The sequence below is a fragment of the Urocampus carinirostris genome, chromosome 1 (genome assembly GCF_059441175.1).
Source record: "Urocampus carinirostris isolate Australia breed hairy pipefish chromosome 1, RoL_Ucar_1.0, whole genome shotgun sequence".
In the NCBI taxonomy this organism is placed as follows: domain Eukaryota; kingdom Metazoa; phylum Chordata; class Actinopteri; order Syngnathiformes; family Syngnathidae; genus Urocampus; species Urocampus carinirostris.
Window position 1 is genome coordinate 13,263,140 of NC_142349.1, and position 5,690 is coordinate 13,268,829.

Sequence of the window (5,690 nt, forward strand, 5' to 3'; positions counted from 1 at the left end):
CTGTGTGTACTGTAGTTTGTGAACTACTTCTGTGGCAACAGCACAAATTGACAACAACACATTGAAAAAGCTTACTCTGCCGGGGGAAACGAACTGCAACCAAAATTGAAAACATGTTACTGTTCCTGAACAAAAATCCTTGAATCCGTTGTCACTATGGCAACAGAGCCAAAAAGGCTTGCTCGTTACAATGCAATTTTTTTTTGTTTGACTCTCTTGTATTTTGCTGTGTAATGGTTGTTGTGGTAGAAGAATTTGATCTGTTACACAGTTAAAGCCCCAGTGCGTAATATTTGATCAATAGATGGCGCTGTATTGTCTCAAGCAAACAAAATACAGTGCAACAGAGCAGAGCCTGGCAGAATTACGCAAGACAAACATGGCGGGGACATCTAGGTAAGCATTCTACGATGTAAACAAAATACTAATTTCTCGACCCATCATATTTATAAAAAAAATTGACATACGTATGATAGTTTATATGTTTTTGCCTAGAATTCAAGTCCATGTAGGTTTTTTTTTGTACCACTGTGCCTTTTAAGGTGTTTGGATTGTATTGTGCACACTATTTGCAATTTTTGAATGTATGATCATTATGTGTTTCAATCGAAGGTAATAGTTTACACGCTCTTATTGTCACATTTTTATTTTTGTCGCATTGCTGCCTTTTTATTTGACTCTTTTGGATTTTGTTCTGAAACAGTTGTAATATAAATAGTGCTATTTATCTGTTTATACTTATTCAATTATGGTATTTTCAAGTAAAAAGTATTGTCATGGGATTGGTTTCAGTCAGTGCTACCGACTGGGGTAGTGTGAGGAGGGTAACGAGGACAGCAGAGAAAATAATCGGGACTACACTTCCCTCCATTCAGGACATTGGCCAGAAGCGCTGCCTATCCCATGCTAAGAACATTATCGGGGACCCCTCTCACCCCCATCATGGACTGTTCACTCTGCTAGCCTCTGGGAAGAGGTACTGCAGTGTGCGGTGCAGGACCACCAGGTTCCGCAGTAGTCTAGTCCCCCTGGCCATTAGACTGTTAAATGGTCAATCTAACATATAGTTAACCTAAATCTAAACGGCTGCTAATCTGACTTTTTGCACTACTGGCAGTTCTTTATAGCTTGCCACTCCTTGCACATTTGATCTCTGCACTATTGTACTTACAGCGTTATTGTTACAGTGTTAATGTTACTGTTTACCTGACTTGTTAACCTGACTGCCCATTTTGCACATCCGGTTAGCTACTCCTCTTGCACTATCGGCACTATGGTAAAATACTATACGTAGCCATAATACAATACAACTTTTACTTATATCTGTACATTCAAGGAAACTGTGCGGGTCAGATGTATCGACATTTCGTTCTGTATACACGTGTACTAGAATGACAATAAAGTAGATCTGAATCTGAATCTGAATCTGGTTTCGATCGATTCTACCATGTATTTTCCTGGATGGGATCAATATTAAAATTCCAGTATCACCCACCCCTAACTTATGCTTATTTTTGAAGAGATGAAACATTTTGTAACAAAATTAAAAAATACTACTTAAACTTAAAATGAATAATTAACAATACAAAATGAGGAATTCAATATTATTTTATATGCTTTTCAACAAACACAAAAACCCCCACTTCACAATGTAATATGCCTTTTTTCTTTTTTTGTAAGAACTTAAACTAAAGTGTTTTTGAATCTGACAAGATGTCATGTCATTAGGCTCTATAATAACAATGGCAAATAAATAACACGAAATAAGGGAATGAATTTTAAGAGGGGGTTTGGTGCCACATGCTAATTAAATTGAGTCTCGCGTCCTTTTGCAAATGCCAAAAGGATCTTGAGAAGGAATGTTGTTCACAGACACAAGCCACGCTAATTGCTTTTTGGGGATTTTAATCCGTCAAGTGGCTGATGTGTGAATTGCGCTCGATGATTCTGTCAATGGGATTTTGACCCGGATATTGTTGCCGGCACAATACAGGAATATGGCGTTCTAACTGGTAAGCATGGGTCAGCTCATGTATTCATTTGCATTATCATTATTTATTTTTTTCGTTAAATACAGGTTTGCTAGCGTTAATTCAGTCAATGACACAGTTAAGACAAATTTAAGTTGAATGCTAGCTCCCCCCATTGTTTACTTATAAGTGAAATTGTGCGTTATTTATCCCCACCTAAAAAATATTTAAATAATCATGTATTGTGATTTCTGGATTTTTTTTAGTTTATCTCTCTTACAGTGGACAAGGACCTACCGTGAACATTTCTGACGCCTCCATGATTTTTAAGTGGGAGAAACAGAAAAATAGCATATATATATATATATATATATATGCAAAAGGATATATATATACCGAGCAGCACGGCGGCGCAGTGGTTAGCGCTTGTGCGGCACAGTTCATGTCATGGGAACCTGTCGTGGGTTCAAATCCAGCTCCAGACTTCCTGTGCGGAGTTTGTATGTTCTCCCTGTGCCTGCGTGGGTTTCCTCCGGGCACTCCGGTTTCCTCCCACGTTCCAAAAACATGCATTTCAGGTGAATTGGCCGGTCCAAATTGTCCCTAGGTGTGAATGAGCGAATGAGTTGTCTGTCCCTGTGTGCCCTGCGATTGGCTGGCAACCAGTTCAGGGTGTCCCCTGCCCACTGCCCGGAGATGGCTGGGATGGGCTCCAGCCCCCCCGCGACCCTAATGAGGATAAGCGGTACGGCTAATGAGATGAGATGAGATATATATACCGTATTTTCCGCACTATAAGGCGCACCTAAAAGCCTTTATCTTTTTCAAAAGCTGACCATGCGCCTTATAATACAGTGCGCCTTATTTATGGATCAATATTAATTCGCAAAGTCTTGCAACTAACTTGCAGCCGCCGACTAGATTTCTCCCCGAACGCCATGTAGTCCGCGGTGTATGCTGGGATTTATTTACCGGCGTTTCATTGGGTAACCAATGTGTCAATCATCATTTGAATGGATCACTATTGGCTAAAGTTATTCGGAGGTCAAGGGGAGGATCCTTTTTATCATTTACAGGCTGGCATTGGCTTGAATGGCAAAACAAAGCCTGCAATTGGCCAAAAACGACGTGTCAATCATCATTTGAATGGATCACTATTGGCTAAAGTTATTTGGAGGTCAAGGGGCGGATCCTTTTTATCATTTACAGGCTGGCATTGGCTTAAACGGCAAAACAAAGCCTGCAATTGGCCGAAAAAGATGAATGCGTATAGCACGTGGCTGACGGCATCCAGAAAGCATTTTTTTGCTATTTTGTATTTGTAAATATTTTATTCTCCTGGATTTACTAAACTCACGGATATAAGAGGACCACGGCTGCACATTATTATGAACACAACGACTTTGGTGAGCTACTCCGGCTATATATATATTATCCCTGTATCTTGTTTCAGACTGAACTCGATGTTTCTGTGATAAGCGGTGCAGATAATGGATGGAATGGAGTGTCTATTTTTAAATTAAACTCAATTCCAAGTGTTTATTGTCATATATACAGTAAAGTTGCGAGCGAAAAAGAAAATAGAAACTAAGGAATGGTTGGCATTTCTTGAATCCCAAGACTTTAACCTTCCGAATGATGGAACGATGCATTTGAGTGACATCGTACGGACACCGCATCCGCACGTGTTCTTGACACGTATTTGCGTCTTTGCAAGCTTTCGGAATGTTAAGGGGGTAATAAGTTGGACTGAACTATCTGACTGTTTTGTCGACGTTCCCATTGTAGCGCCCTATAATCCGGTGCGTCTTATGTATGTCAAAAATAGGACCAAAAACTATTTTTTCAGGGGGCGCCCTATAACCCGGTGCGCCTTATAGTGCAGAAAATACGGTATATATATATATATATATATATATATATATATATATATATATATATATATATATATATATATATATATATATATATATATATATATATATATATATATATACCGTATTTTCTGCACTATATATATATATATATATATATATATATATATATATATATATATATATATATATATATATATATATATATACTGTATATAAAACCTCTGGATGGCTATTGAATGTAGTGTTGTATATCAAACCTGATCGCTTGCTAAAATAACAGCGTACAAGGCAAGTTCCAGTTGCAATTATAGAGCCTATTTCAGGCTCTCCGATGGAGCCAAAGCAATAAGAAATGCCATTGGTTGCTTTTATTGCACAATAATTTTTCTCACAGTTGGAACTGTTGATTTTGCACTTATTTGGAAAAACACAAAATGAAATTGTTTCTTCCTAAAAAGAAAAAAATATATATGGTATATAATTTTTAGGGGTTTATAAATTATTACATTTCCACCTCAACACACACACACACTTTGTTTTGTTTATCTGAGAAACTTTTTTATAAGAGAATTTAGAGTTAAGCAGTCGACAGTTTTTTATCTTTCCCTTTTAATGTCAATAAACCTGCTCCAGTTTACAAGCACAAAAAGCACTTACAGATAACGTACTGCATTTCAGATTGTGGATTGCTTACGGTAAGGACCTGACCTTTCAGTTCTAAAGTTCAGGGTTCAAGCACGGACTCTAACCTCTCCGTTTGTAGCTTGGATTTTCATCCTCTTTTATTTGAAGCTCCGTCCCCACCATAACTCCCAAACCTCAGAATCTGCAGGATCAAGGCTACCCTGCAATCTTACGGTAGTCCCAAAGTCAAAGTCTCACAAATCCAGGGAGATGGCACAATTTCTGTAAAAAGAACCATTCAACTTTAGTCTCCTGGAGCTGTTCTCATTGTTTTACTGGTAAAAAATGGTGAGATAGCTACTATGTGATGCTTAAAACTGTCTGTCCTGTCAGATGGATGTCCATCCTTCCATCTATCTATCTATCTATCTATCTATCTATCTATCTATCTATCTATCTATCTATCTATCTATCTATCTATCTATCTATCTATCTATCTGTCTGTCTGTCTGTCTGTCTGTCTGTCTGTCTGTCTGTCTGTCTGTCTGTCTGTCTGTCTGTCTGTCTGTCTGTCTGTCTGTCTGTCTGTCTGTCTGTCTGTCTGTCTATCTATCTGTCTATCTATCTATCTATCTATCTATCTATCTATCTATCTATCTATCTATCTATCTATCTATCTATCTATCTATCTATCTATCTATCTATCTATCTATCTATCTATCTATCTATCTATCTATCTATCTATCTATCTATCTATCTATCTATCTATCTATCTATCTATCTATCTATCTATCTATCTATCTATCTATCTATCTATCTATCTATCTATCTATCTATCTACCTTGGTCATATCCCTCAAGAAGGGTGACCGACAGCAAGACAAACACATACCCAAAAACAAAGAAAATACAAAAAGGAAAAAAGTAGCAAATAACACACACAATTTTTTGGGGGACCACGGCCAACCCAAATGTCGAAACCAGGGGTGGGGAACAAGTTTGAAACAAAGAGCCGACATTTTTAACTGTGAGAGTCAAAGAGCCACACCACGCACTGACCTGCCATGACAGACAGACACACACAAACACACACAATTAAAAACACATTATTTCCCATAACACACTCCTATGCTTTTAATACAACAAGTATTGTTCTTATGTTGATTTCAAGGAAAGTGTCCACCCTCAATACACAAAAAAACCTAAACATGAAACAAGGC